We start from the raw sequence: 16,072 nt of genomic DNA, 5'->3' as shown, positions 1-16,072 counted from the left end.
CTATTTAATAATATCTCTATCTTAACGTACCATAAAATCCTCATTTTGTTTCCACATTTATAATTTATAAATATCCAAATAAACTAATTGAATTTATATATGCCATAACAACTCTCAACCCTATTACCCGGATAGTTAATGAATAAACAATTTGAAAATATATACTTGGCATAACAACTTACGATATATTATGTTGTATTTCTTGGAAAGTTTACACGAATTTAAATAACTTTTGGAAATGAAAATAGTTTTCAAATTTTCATATAACTGAAAAAAACACATGCGCGGTTGCGCGGGTCAAAGTCTAGTTTTTACTATTAAAAAAAAAACATTTTGAAAAATCTACTTATACAAGGTTGTTGCACTCTTTCATTACACTATAATACTTTGGTCTTATCTTAAATTTAGACTAACAATATATTACCATATATTTCTCTAACAATAATTTAGTCAACTTTTATTTAATAACCCGCCTCATTTTGTACACGCTAATATTATACTTTATACCACATCTATACTTTATTTAGTAAAACTCTATAGTACATGAAAAATATGAGAATTCTCTTTCAAAGTCTCATGTTGACTTTATAATTTACGTATATATAAAGTGGATCATGTGTTTTATACTATAAAATATTAGAATATACATTTTATACAATTATGAAGTTCTGGCCTCTTATAGATAAAAATATCAGATAATTTGAGGTTTTCAGTTTAAATATCGGGTAATTCGGATTGTTCGGATAAATTTTTTTGATAATTTGGATGATTTTTAATAGTTTGAATAAAAAATATTCAAGTAATTCAGTTTTCTTGGGTAATTCACGTTTTCGAGTAATTCGTTTTATAAATAATATTTTTAGGATATTTGGTTATTTAGAAATTAAATATAATTAATATTAATAAGTATATAATTTATATTTTACAAATTTAGGTACCCATTTGGTTCACGGCTATTTATGAAATTCAATTTAATTTTAGTTTCATTTTTTCAGTTTGGTAAGGTTTAGTTCACAGGTCCGTGATATTTGTCCAAACCAATACAATATCTCATTTAAAAACTCATTTAAAATAGTTTATTTAATTGCGAAAGTAAATCTGCGCTTTCCAAACGCGGGTCAAAATCTAATTACATTTAAAGATCCATATATGGCTTTATTATTAAAGATCAATAAATAGTTTTGATATTTTCTAAATTGATAATATGCATTATATTTTATCACTTATATTTTATATAGACATTAATTGTATATAACCGATTTATTTATAACGTTATAGTGTTAGAGAAGAATATTACTATGTTCTAATTCGACATATACATTATGTTTTATCACTTGTATATGTAATTCAATATATATATATATATATATATATATATATATATGTCGCTTGTTCGTTATACATAAATTTTTAATAACTATATATTACCTTGTTGGATGAGTCTATGACGTAAATCACTACCAAGCCAAACGATTTGATAAATACGAACATTAAGGTAAATTACATTTAAAGATCCATATATGGGCTAATAAGACCGTGAAAATCATCGTGAAACTGCACCTCATTCTCTAATCAGAAATAAAAATCGGTAAAAGTCCAGGGATGATAACAGTGTTAAAATAATGACGAGAACTTTCAAGCAGAAAGGAAGAAAGTGGCATCTTTATATGACTTTTGATGCTGCTCACTCATCCTGAAAATTGTTTCGTACTCTCTTGTATGGTGAGACAGGCAAAATGCTACAAACTCCATCACTGACTTCTCTGACAACAAGCTTCTGTTTTCCTTACAATGTACGCCATTGGAAACTGCCCTAATTCTCTTTCTCAAATCTGTTAATTCCCAAAATTTTATCAACTTAAGATTGTTTCTGGTACAAAAGACTTTATAGTGTTATTGTTGTTGTCACTTACGGGATCACTCATCACTGCAGCATCAATGAGTTCAGGATGAGTGAGCAGCACTGGATTTCCAGGATGAGTGAGCAACTGAATCCCAAGAGCTTGAAGTCACCTCACCTGTCTATTGCTAACGAGAATTGTTTTATGTGAGAAACAAAGCAATCATCTTAAAAAAAAAGTCTTATTCTGGTTTTGAGTCCTTCAAACTTCTCCAAATATGTTTCTAATAGTACCGTATTATATAAACTACGGAGAACTGAATATTGTAAAGAATAAATTTGATAAAATTATACCAAAGATTAAGAAAATGATGATTCAACTGCAGAGGCGAAATATTATATGTTTCCTTAACTCAAAATACGTTCCGTAGTGCGACGGTTCGATAACGTAATGAGTCCCAAGATACAACTGCAAAAAATCTTCTGATTTGCGTCACTCTATCAGAAGCCTGACGAAACTAATTTTATGTATACTCTCAGACTCAAAAGAAAATCAAAGAGAAAGATAAAAGAAATGTGAAGGATTGATTCGTTTTCTATGTATCTCTTACACTACACAAGTGCTCTCTTATTTATAGCATAACGAGATTAGTACACGTAATGAATTTAATGGAGTCAGCAAACGTATGAATCAATTGTGATGAATGGAATTGATCTCCATGACTCACGCACGTTAACTTTGCAAAGTAACATTATGGTTTTTGACCAAGTCAACAAACTTTAATATACTTGCTTGGGTTTGTAATTTTTATATTTAAATAAACATGTAAAAATTATTATGAATAAGAATAAATAAGTTAATTGACATAATGTCTCATTAACAAATTTAAATTCAAATTCTAACACAAATATCCAAAGTGAACCATTTGCTAAATATTTTATATTTAGCCAAATTAAAAAGCTTTATAAGCTTTGCATATCAATCATTTTGGACATTTATTTCTCATTCAACACAACTCTGATTTTGACCAACAAATACACTAACGCATAGTGTTCACAATGACAATTACATCGTGCCCAAATTCGATCTTTTCGGCAGACGTCTCCGTCGAAAAACCAATTGAAAAATAGTCTGCACCACTTTGTCAAAAACGAGTTCCAGCAGTTTCAAACAAGATCATTATCTTGCTTCAGCGCTACCAGCTCAGACATAGGATCATCAGACAACGCACTAAACATCTTGGATATCTCAGCTATATAATCATTCCAGGAAGGAAACAACCCATACCTTGTGGACATGTAGTTATGGTGCCGCTGTGAAGCCACCAACGACTAAATCATATATATAATATTTAAAAATTGGGATTTTTTTAATATTGGATTCATGTTAAGAACATAAATTATGATTTGTGGCTGAAACACCTATAACTAAAACACATATATAAATTACCTTATATAATGTCAACATAGTATGTATGAAATGAAATTTATATAACGTGTAATTCTACAATTGAAGGTCAACAAAGTGATAACATGTATATTTTTAATAATGGCCAAAAATTCACACTCATGTTCAGGATTGTGCTAGGAGTGAATTAGACGGTTGGTCTAGATCTAGCGAATTGATTAAAAATCGGTTTTGGGGATTAGTTTGAAGTATTTTTCAGTTTTAAAATAACTTATATATTAGAAATTATTTTTAGGAAAACTTGTCAGTCTCCTACAACCCCTGAGTTCGACCTACGTGCAGCGTTGTTTTATTTTCATTTTTTATCTTTTAATGAAAGGTGCAACTTTAAATTAGTCTTTGTCTTCCCCAATTTATTTAAGTCACACTCGTCTGTAACTTGCTCATGGTAATCACTAACAACGACCATATTCAACAAAATTGTCAAGATATCATACTTTTGTTCGGTTGTGCCTCATGTTCATAAATATGTCATCTGATATCCAATTTTCCACAATCAAAACTCAAAAAAAAAAAACTATCTGATGGTCCGATATGGACAACCACCGTCTAGCGCATCTCCGATGTATAATCCTCGATGCCAAGTGTGACTTTTCGAGCACATAAACGATTTTGAAGATCACAAACAGCATGTGACCCACACATTGAAAATATACGTATCATATATAGTGGAAGGTATGTTTAGGAGGCGAAATGACCATTTTTACCATTAATGAGGGAAAATAATTATTTGTTAATACAGTGGCATTTTAGTAATGTGCCAAAGTTACGACATTGAAAATATACGTATCATATTTAGTAGAATATATGTCTAGGAGGCAAAATAACCATTTTACCATTAATGAGGGGTACAAAATTGTCTGTTAATACAATGACATTTTAGTAATATGAGGGGTAAAGAATTGTTTGTTAATAAAACTTATTATTATTTATAGTAATATGATATTATTATTTCATACATATAAATTACAAAATGACTCAAAGTATATTAATAAATGAAAATAAAATATGAACTAATTGCTACATTTAGGACTTTTCTTTTATAAATTTGTATATGCACAAGTTCATATTTAATGATCTATTTTTGGGTGATCTTATAAACCTAATTTTCAAAAACCATAAATATAAAACTAAACCTATAAAATATAAATCCACACCAGAAGATGATATTATAAACCATACAATATAAAACTAAACCTAATTTTTAAATATATAATATTATAAAATTCTTAATTTATATTTAATGATCTATCTTTGGGTGATCTTCCAAAGTATAGAAAATACAAAATTGATTAGTATAATTTTAATGTCATTTATGACATCTCCCTAATTATGATCATTCATACTGCTATTAATGCATTCATTCATGCATGATGCATGAACACTTTAATATGTGAAATTGTGAATGCTTGCGTTCACAATCTTTCGTTGGTGACTTTTAACAACAATAAAAATGCAGTAACCGTCAACAATCCAGAAAGTAAAGCAATGCAGTACACAATTAAAGTACACGCTTGATCCTCTATAATTTATACATGATTAATATGTACTAATAATTAATCGAAAGTTTCAACTGTAGGATATTTATAATCAATCTAATTGAAAATTGAGTATTGAGTAGTAAAATATGCAACTTTTAAGAAGTTAAGCAGTTAGGTATAAATAGAAAGATGCAATATTTGGTAACTACTTTTTAAAACTAATTAAAAGATACAACTTTTAAAATTAATAGATTTAAGAGATGATGTTAAAAAGACACAAATATAATTTAACAATTTCTTTTTAGCACATGCAATTTTTAAGATGGAACAACACAATCTTTGACATTAATTAGAATTGCTATTATTGATAGATATAATATAACTAAAAAAAAGAAAATTTTAGATTGAACCGACGAACCGACAAAAGTAATAATATAATATAATAGAATTGGTTTAGTCTTCTTGGTTATTGATTATTGTTTGTACATAGAAATAATTTAAGACCTATGACTATGAGCTAGAGACGATCTGGCTACATTCTTTCTGGATTATTTATTCAGATGTTCAAGTTGTGATTGAAACAGAGAAGAGAACCTTGACAAGAACATAGCTGTGTGTTTGTGATTGTAATTGAAACTGAGTTGTGTGTTTGTGTTGAGATTGAAACAGAGTTGTGTGTTTTGTCTTGTGACTGAACCAGATAAGAGAACAGATTTGTCAGTGTCTAAATCTTATTTTTGATTTGTATTTAATGCAGACAGATCTTCCAAGACATGTATTTTCATAAGCGGCAGTTAGAGGGTTGAGAATCAGAAGATCTGAAAAAGAGTTTCATGAGTCTTTTGGAGCTTTCAATCAAATGGAGAATTCCAGTGAGTCATATGACATTCATGATGAAAGAGCTTAACATGGATGACTGCAAGGTGCTTGAGGAGAAAGGGACTTTGAGGAAGGCGATTAAAGATGTGATTGTTGAAAACATCCAAGTAGCAGCTGAAGAAAAAACTTTATTTTGGAAGGATTATAGAAAGTTTATCACCCAAATGGAAGAATCATCTGACCATAAGATCGGAAGGAGAGTGACACTTCAATTCTTTAGAAGTTTGATCGCCAAAGGAAGTCCACGAGTGATGGAGTTGTCCAAAACAGAGAGATGGATAGAGAAAGAATGTGGATATAGGTTGGCTTCTGTTTTGGCTGAGCTGGATGCCTTGATGTGTACTCTTTTGCAGCAGAGCACATTGCCAAACTACTCTTGTTGTTCAAGATTCCAAAGATGACCAATACACATTTCTTAATAATTAGATCATTATAATACGTTCCATTTAATTATTACATTTAGTACAATAAAACTTATAAAAGATTTATGTGAAGTTCATATGATAAATTTAACAAAATATGCATATGTGTTTGTTTTGGGATGAAAATATCAAGAATCACAATAGCTAATAAAAATACAGCCCATGTTTCTCTCTCAATTGCACAATCATTGTACACCACATAACATAACTATATCCTTGCCAAACTTAACCTATCTATCCCTTACAAACTTAATTTATGGTTATTGTACTTCTTAAGTGTACTTTCTATGTTGATTTAGATATATTTTTTACGAAACATAACTAAAGGTTTATTAAAATTAATTTCTTAACAATAAATTTTCATATCTTCCTAGAATCTCCAATATAGTATAAAATTATTGAGGTGTTGATTGCCAAAATAGAAGATATCATATGTAATTTGAAATATTGTTGAATTAACTCGAGCAACTTGTATCATAGTTATCTATTTTACTTTTTCTTATGTCTATTGCAATCTTCTATATAAAACACTCTCTCTTTAATTAATTATTTTTGTTTCTGATAAAGAAGTTTTAAAACTCAGATCTTTTGAAATTTCTATAGTTTTTTTGGTAAAATAGATAATATTTTTTTCTTAAAAGTCAATGTCAATCTATCAGTTTGAAGAACACAATAGTACACACAATATTATAATGAAATGTTTCTGATATATAATTTACATTCCTATGTAATCAAGTAACATCTTTAATATGAGTATTTACACTATTAACTATTAGATTTTTCAATATCATCTTATGAAAGTTAACCTAAAATAGATAATAATTTTACTCTTATAGTCTTACTAAACCAATATAAATCTATAAATAGTACGTTTCTTGATAATTTTATACCATGTTCATACTTTCACTTTAAATATTACATTTAATACAATAATACTTATAATATATTTATTTAAAGTTTATATGGTATTTCTTTTTAAAAAATAATCATATATCAAGTGTTTATTTCGCAATGATTTTCACAAATACAACATAAACTCTAGATTATGGGAGCTTTAAAGATCTGGGAAATGATATTCATCACCTCATTAAAACATGCATAAATGGTATATCCCTAGCTTCATCAGGAGTAGCCACATGATAAAACACTCATTAGATATAGGATATTAGCTATCTTGATTAAACTTAGGAGTAATCAAATTTAGTAAACTTATAATTTGTGTTGTAGTAAAAAAGGATCCTCTTCTCTCTTTGCTACTCTAAAATTTCTTGAGCCAACCTGAGATAATATTTAGGCAGTGGTGGTTATGAATTTGACTCAGATAGCTTCCTGTCTCTATTCCAAAAAAGGTGATGGCAAAAGCAATATAAGTTTCCTTAGTGGTTAGAAACATGGTGTTCTTGTGAACCTTTATATCCCACCATTCTGGTGTAAATGTTTGTAACTGACTTTAAATCGGGTACTATATCCATGAAGATTAATTCTTCTTTAAAAATTCCTATAAGACATCTGAAATATCAAATTTAGAAGAGGGTATTAATAGGAAAAAGGAAATGGATAAACATATATATAAAATCAAAATTAGATTATTTTATCTTAATTCTCTTCCAATGGATTCTTCACCATCAATTTATTTTGCCTTTCTCAAGAAAAATAAAAAGTAAACATAAAATAAACAATCCAACATATAAAGGTTCTTAGTAGGAAAAATTAATTCTAATTTTTGTTGTTTCTTCTTCTTTTGGGGCCAAAAGAGACCAGATTCAAATTTGGTTTCTTCAAAGGCCAAGCATTTTTTTTTTTTTTTCAGGAAACCCTTTTGCCATCTTGGATTCCAAGTTCAAAAACCATCCATGAAACTGGAGTAACCAATAATCTTCTTGTAGTAACAATCAGAAAGATACAAAAAACATATACATTATAAATGAAACTGAATTGCTTGTTTTGTTGTATGTCTGAGAGACGATTTACCAGACGTTCATCATCGATACCAAGCATCAAAGACTGCATTCATGCAAATAACAATCTTTCTAGATTTGACAACATTTCTTTTAAAACAGGTCTCATTTGTTACATATTTTTTAAACTTTTCTATCTAGAAGAAGCTGACATATATACTTGTAGATAGCAGTAGGCGAAGATACATATCCGAAGAGATAGCAAAACTTGGGAAAGGGAACATCAGTGCTCATATTTTTACATTCAGAGAGCTCTGCGTCGCCACCAAGAACTTTAACCCTGAGAATCAGCTCGGTGAAGGCGGTTTCGGAAGGGTTTACAAAGGACACATAGAAACCCCTGAAAAGGTATATATAACTTTTGCAACATCTCCTTCATATTCTTGTTAAAGCGGTTTGATTATGATTGTTGCATTATTTAGGTTGTTGCGGTTAAGCAGCTAGACAGGAATGGATACCAAGGGAACAGAGAGTTCCTTGTTGAAGTCATGATGCTGAGTCTCTTACATCATCAAAACCTTGTCAATTTGGTTGGATATTGCGCAGACGGTGATCAACGGATTCTTGTCTATGAGTGTATGCAAAATGGCTCATTAGAAGATCATCTTCTCGGTATATATACATTTCAAACATTACAAAACATCGTAGATTATATAGTTTTGTAAGAAAATCACCTCTTTATTATTTCAGAATTGGTGCGGAACAAGAAGAAACCGTTGGATTGGGACACAAGGATGAAAGTTGCAGCAGGTGCAGCGAGAGGGCTCGAGTATCTACACGAGACGGCTGATCCTCCTGTGATCTACAGAGACTTCAAGGCCTCAAACATATTACTTGACGAAGAATTCAACCCAAAGCTTTCGGACTTTGGTTTAGCTAAAGTTGGTCCGACAGGTGGAGAGACTCATGTGTCAACGAGAGTGATGGGAACGTACGGCTACTGTGCGCCTGAGTATGCTCTCACATGACAGCTCACAGTGAGAAATCTGATGTTTACAGCTTCGGCGTCGTGTTCTTGGAGATGATCACAGGGCGAAGAGTCATCGACACCAAGAAACCAACTCAAGAACAGAATCTAGTGACTTGGGTAATAAGTAATGCAAAGTTGTTCATCAGCTTTAAGATCTCTTGTTTGGTTTTTCTCATATGGTTTGCTAAAATGAGCAGGCGAGTCCATTGTTTAAAGATAAGAGAAAGTTCACGTTAATGGCGGATCCGGTGCTTGAAGGGATGTATCCGATAAAGGGATTGTATCAAGCGCTTGCAGTTGCAGCGATGTGTCTTCAAGAAGAAGCAGAAACGAGGCCAACGATGAGCGATGTAGTCACTGCGCTTGAGTACTTAGGAGTGACCAAAGTCGAAGAAAATAATGAAACAGATAACAACAACAACAAAGAAGAAGGAGAAGATGAAAGATCTTAAGCTTTAAGCATTTTTTTTTATGTCTTGATACGTTGCACAAATCTGTAACACATCATCATGGAATCAGGTTTTAGAGTTACAACAAGCATTATCATAAACAAATCAGTACAACAAACATCATCAACAATATTGCGTAAGAAAATGTTAGGCTTGTGACATTTCTTGAAGAGTTTGCTGCTTCTTAACACTTCGAAACAGAGTAACTATCTTTGTTGCTACTTTGGTGCTTTGCAGTATTCCAACTACATGGTAATGCTTGCAGTTGAAGGTACCTACGATAAGATGGAGACCAAAACATTCATCCAGTAGATGTACTTTTGAAGTTAGTAGCCTAAGAAGACAAGCCTAAGCTCGAGGAGCTTCTTAGAGCCGGCGCTGACTTCACAGTTCTAGACGCTGAGGAAGAACCGATCTTGACAGAGCAAGCAGCGAGGAGATCCGTGATGTGATTCTTGGATCACTCACTCAAAAGGCTTGACAAAATCTTCAATAGCCTCTTCTTACAGAGAAGTCATGTCTGTTTTTGGTACATACTTGGTAAATCTCAATTCTGTCTCAATGTGTTACTTTTAAATTTGGTCCAATGTCTAAAGATGCTGCAGCTTTTAAAGTAAAGAAGATTGATCTCATTACCAAAAAGCCAACCTTTTTCTCTTAGCAAAGGGCACCTTAGAAACCCAACAATAGAAACTAAAATCTCTATAAACATTCGATCAATAAGAAAGTGTTTTCTACATGCTAGTATTAAAAATGTTGAGATTGCACCAGCACAGTAGATATGGAATATCAGAAACATTGATGTAAGTCTTGTTGGTGCTGCCAAGATCCATAATGTAATGTAAGGCCTGCAAGGTGGCATAAATGGAAATTAATTTTACCTTAAAGCGAGGAAATAAGCCAAATGAAAAAGCAAACAAGAGTTTTACCTCACTTGCTTCTCCATCATACCATCTGGTTTCTCCATTTCCACTTCACTGAGACAAGAACATTCACGATGTCATTATATTAACCTAAAACCCTTCTTCTCATAAGATCCAGATAACCACTGCAAGAAAAATGCGTTTTAATAGCGGACGAAAAACGCTATCTAACAATACGATAGCGGTTTATGAAGCACTGTATCATCGTCCGTAATAGTAGGTCAGACACATTAGATAGCGGTTTTTTGAAGTGTTATCTTATTGTTATATATTATAGCGTTTTTTGATATGCAATTAAATATTCTTTAATAGCATATTTTTTTTGCTATTTTTTTTTTTGGCGACAATTTTTTTTTTTTTTTGCTATTATTAACATTAAATTTGGTAATTTTAAGATTATTTTTATTTTAATTATTTTAAAATAAAAATAAAATTAAAATTTAAAATTAATTTATATATTTAAGATTTCTTTATTATTTAAATTTATTTACAGTTAATTGTTTTACAAAAATATTAAAAAAAATCTAATTAGATAAAAAAGTACTAAAACCAAACCAAATAAACCAAAACCCTAAACCAAGCTTAAACCTAATTCCTAATTAACTACCATATGTCATCTTCTTCATCTTGTACGCCGCCGCACACCACCATGGCACCACCTACGTGGTCTTCTTCATCTTCCAGTCCTCAACAGCCCCACCACCACCTTCGTCGTTGTCTCTTCTATGCTCTTCACATCCGCCTTGATTCTTCTTCTTTACTGTGGGATTTGAGAGTCAAGCTTCAGAGATGAGGCGTACTCGTCGTTGCATCCAGCCACCTTCATAGTCGCTCGCCGTCTTCGTGGTCTTCTTCTCCACGGAGCTTGCTCGCCATCTTCCTGGTCTTCTTCTCCACAGAGCTTGAGAGGAAGCGTACAGAGTTTCCATGGCTATTGAATAGAGGCGTCGATCCTCCTCTCCAATATTTTTCTTCACTTCTTGGACCCAAACTCAAATAAAAATCAGATCTACTTTGTTGTTTCAGTGAATGTACAGAAACAAATTAAAAATCGTAGAAGAAGAAAAAGAAGAAAAAAGAGAATGAAAACGTAGAAAAAAAAAGGATAGAAGAATAATAGATTTCAGATCTATTGGGAGTAAAGAGAGAGAGAAAATGATTTTAGGCATTTTAGATCAAAAACGATCAATGGTTAAAAACTGTAATCCTTGTCAAAAAAATTAACCAATAAAAAAGAAAGTTAAAGATAGATAAAAGATTAATTTTAGCCTTTAGATTAGAATCAATCAAAGACCATTTAAAAGGCAATTAAAACTATTTCTACATTTATTTTAGATTTCTTTTCAAAATTCCTAAATTTAAAGATTAGATTTAAAAATTTTAATGTTGACAAAAAAAATTTAGAATTTTTACAATTTTAAAAATTTAGATTTGAAAATTATATCTAGTGGATGTATGGTTTATATATGTTTGATATTTGGAATTAGGGTATAAAGTTTAATTGAAGAATTAAAGTTTGTATGTTTGGAAGTTACATATAATAAATTTCTTTTGGTTTTAACGTGTATGTTTCAGTATTGAAATTTAAGAACTATCAAATATGAAGTTTAGGATTTTAGATTTAGAGATTATGCATGATATTGGATTTAATGTATATAGGTTTGGTGTTTAATTTTAAAATATTTAAGTTGATAATTTTATATTTAAGATTTGGAGTTTAAGTTCTAAAATATTATAAAGACTATTAGTGTATTAGTGTTTAACTTTTGCTTTTTAGAGTATAGGGTTCAGAAGTTTGTTTAGGGTTTAGGGATTCAAAAAGTACGCTATTATAGCGTTTATTATTTTATATGCTATTAAATGTATGCTATCATAGCGTTTCGATTGATGCCGCTCAATCATAGCGTTTCCAAAAATACAAACGCTATCTAAAACTAACGGATATAAACCATATCAGAAAGCAAAAAAACGCTATCCTGGTCTACTATTAAAACGTATTTTTCTTGCAGTGAACATCACCTCTGTATCTATTGGTTTCTTCCGCAAAAAGATGGTTCTTCCTACAATTTTTTTCTAAGAAAATTAAGATCTGAAGTTACCAAAAAAAAAAAAAAAAATTAAGATCTGAAGCGTCAACAAATGGATGAGCCAGGAGAGTAAAACGAAAATGGAAATTTCCAATCACTAGATGCTTAATATAATGATACCTTTTTCTTTGCCGCCAATGCTTCTTCAGCTGCTCTCATTCTAGCAATTGAATCTTCCTCATCATTGCTGTTAAAAAAAATCCCTAGCATAGTTTAACAGATGACTGAAAAAAATGTAAAAGGTTAATATAATAACAAGAAGACTCACAGTTCCTCGCCACTCCCTCTTGCATTAGACCCCTGAAAAGATAAAAAAGAAAGAGATCAAAACGACTGAAGAAGTGACAAACACTTATGGCTCACAGAAAATTATGAAGTGTTTTTGGTTATGGATAGCATGATAGGAAGAAAATAAGATCACTATGCGCTAAAAATATAACAGGAAAATAATGAAAACTTAAAAGCGAACATAGTCTAAATAATGAACTTTCATTAACAGAAGAGAAACCATTGGAACTGAAAAGGTCATAAAAGAAACTATCTCAATTCTCAAGTCATTTAACAGCACACTCAGCAACAAATGGCTAACGTTAGGTTCTAGTTACAGACCAAGGCGATAGAAAGGCTAAATTACAGGATCCAAACTATATATATTATGTGAAACATGAGAGCATCAGCAGCAGCAAAGGACAAACTTTACTAGCATACACTAAAGCTAAACAGTTTTCAGTCACATAATCATTTCAAGCAGACAAAAGTACAGACCAGATACCTCATCATTCCTTGAGGCAGTAGTAGCTCTGTCTTGTGAAGGCCTACTCTTGTGACTCCTGTCTAACGGTGAAGTAGACCTCTCACGCCTTTCTCTAGCTTGTCTCTCATCATCTCTTTTTCTTTCTTCAGTTTCCTTTCCCCCTGACCGTGAGCGTCTTCTCTAGAAACGTAAGCTACAGGATTCGACCACCAGTGTAATTTAGGGCTTGGGGAATCTAACACTTCGGAGAAAGAAGGTGAAGTTTAATATACCTGGTTGGCCTGCACTGGCGGAGAGCAGAGAGGAAGGAGAGCGTGGATGAATAATAATAATAATCAAAGATAAAAGAGCCAAAAACAATAATAAGAAAAGATAATAGGGTGCTTACTGGAAATAAAAGGAGAGTGAGGGTTCAATAATAAAATTGTTGATAATGTATCAACTGAAGTACTTAACGGAGTTAAGATTTCCATGCGGTCTTTGTTATCCTAACACGTTTCATGTGCTGCTGACTTAGCAAGTAAAAATACTTTATAGTTTATTTATGTTTCAAAAAAAAAAGAAGTTTATTTATGTTTTCAGAATATTGTTATTGGTGAATATTTTAATACCAAACACATTTTAAAAATAAAATAAAAATTAGAAAAAAATAAAAAGATATTATAAAATTGTTAAAAAAAAAACATTATTTGATAAACTTTCAACATGTTAAAAAACTTTGAAGTCACTTATTAGTAATCGACACTTTTCTGTGAAATACTGATATTTTTAGTGCAGTAATCAATATTTAAAAAAACCGGACCTCATTGACCGGTAAAACTAGCTAAACAGGGATATATCAAAAAAGTTAAGTTCAGTTTAATTTAAAACTTAAATTTGAAGAAAGTTGACAAAACCGGCTAAAAATCAGTAAATTGGTGATCTAGATCAGCTTGGAAATCTGGTTTTAATAATCAACACATAATAATATGTTTTCAGTTATTATTTAACTTTAGTATTTCATGATCAATGTTTAATTATCATTATTTAATTAGTTTCTATTGAATTTTACATTTCAAAAAAGAATGTAAAAACTCTCTTTGGCTCTTATATTCTATTTTCATTTTGTTATATTCACAAAATTTAGAATTTGAGTTATAAGAATAAATTTATATATGTGATAATTTGAACAATTAATCATTTGTGTTTTTCTCAGTTTCAATTTACATGGTATTCACTTGTTAACTATATATATATTTATGTTTATTGTTTATTTTTCTAGTTAATGAAAAAAATAGAAAATGTATCATATATAAAACTATTTGTACATACAGTGTAAATATATGATTTGTATATGTTAATGCTCTTTAAAAAGAAAAACAAAAAACCCGGTTCAACCGGTTGAATCAGTCAATTCAATCAACTAGTTGGTATACCAAATCGGTATCCGGTCTGGTTTTCAAAACAATTGACAGAAACATAATGTTATAACCCTGTGTGAATGAATTACATGTCATGAGATATGTGTGTGAATGAAGAATGACATATGCATTCAACGTGACAAGATATTTGGCGATCGAGCACACGGAGAAGTAACTTTTACATCCACTCCGAAAGTATTAGTTTAAGTAAATCTGCTTGACCACATTAAAGAAGAGTAATTTGTTTGACAAAACGGTTTTTTTTTGTAATTAAGAAACCATCAATTATCGACGTATAAGTGTTGGTCATCATGATTCTTAGTCATACTCATCATCGTAATAAATTTGCTAATAACATCTCTTTTTTTCTGAACTTTGCTAATAACATCTCTTACTTCGTCCTTTCGAGATTTTGAATAATCGTAAAAAAAGAATTTAATGTTTTGTTGATTTATAAATGATTTTATTACGGATATATACGGAGAATATATCCGTATATGACGGTTATGTAAATATTCCTATTGTACGATTATGTAAAGATACTCTAGAACTAGGTTTACCCGTATGTATATATACCTTGGGTCATTGACCTTATGAATACAAGAAACTCTTTCATACTTCTATAGGTTTATTGACATGGTATTAGAGCATTAACATATACAAATTCGTGTGCTCTCTTTTCTTTTTTGATTTTTCTTTTCTGTCTTTCTTCTCTAATACGAAAACATGGGAAGTAAAGATGGAGAACAGTCTTCTGAGGAATCGGGGTTGAAGACCTCAGCTGTTACACAATCACGAGTTGAGATACGACGGAGGACCATATCACCTTATGACCTTTCTTCTAGTGATAATTCGGGATCCGTGATTTCTCAACCTTTGCTTAAAGGGCCGAACTACAACGAGTGGTCAACTAACCTGCGTATGGCACTTTTTTTTTTTTTTCAGCAAGAAATTTACAAAATCATATTGACTCTGTAAACCATATTGGTAACTCCGCATCCATGTGAACGACAAAGGACAATTGCTTGCGTGCACTACGTGCTAAGCTATCCGCCCGAAGGTTCGCCGTCCGAGGTACATTTACGATGTGTGAGTTGAGGAAGCTTCCTTTGAGAAGTTTGATATCTTCCAAATAGCTTTCAAATGCTGGCCATTCTTCTGGTTCCGAAACCATCTTCACCAATTGAAAACAATCCGTAGCAAACGTAACCTGGACCTGTCTTAAATTCTTCATACATTCCATTGCCCAAATCAAAGCCTCTATCTCCGAATGCAGGGGAGAGAGGCATGCCCTTACATTCCTTGCCCCCAGTAGACCCTCGAACCCCGGTAAAGTACTATGCCAGCCTTGCCCTGACATTAATTCTTTATCCTTCCATGATCCATCAATAAAACACCATCGACCTGATGTCTCTAAAGGAGGAATGGTTTGTACCGAGAG

The 16,072-nt window shown here is 31.4% G+C and overlaps 1 pseudogene; it reads left to right on the top strand.

Moving 5' to 3' along the window:
- Positions 1-7,831: 7,831 nt before the first annotated feature.
- LOC106295136 lies at positions 7,832-10,104 on the top strand (annotated as a pseudogene).
- Positions 10,105-16,072: the final 5,968 nt, after the last annotated feature.

This window comes from Brassica oleracea, chromosome C1, assembly GCF_000695525.1.
Source record: "Brassica oleracea var. oleracea cultivar TO1000 chromosome C1, BOL, whole genome shotgun sequence".
Classification (NCBI taxonomy): Eukaryota; Viridiplantae; Streptophyta; class Magnoliopsida; order Brassicales; family Brassicaceae; genus Brassica; species Brassica oleracea.
Note: the sequence above shows the minus strand (reverse complement) of the source record. Positions and strands in the feature narration are given on the sequence as shown.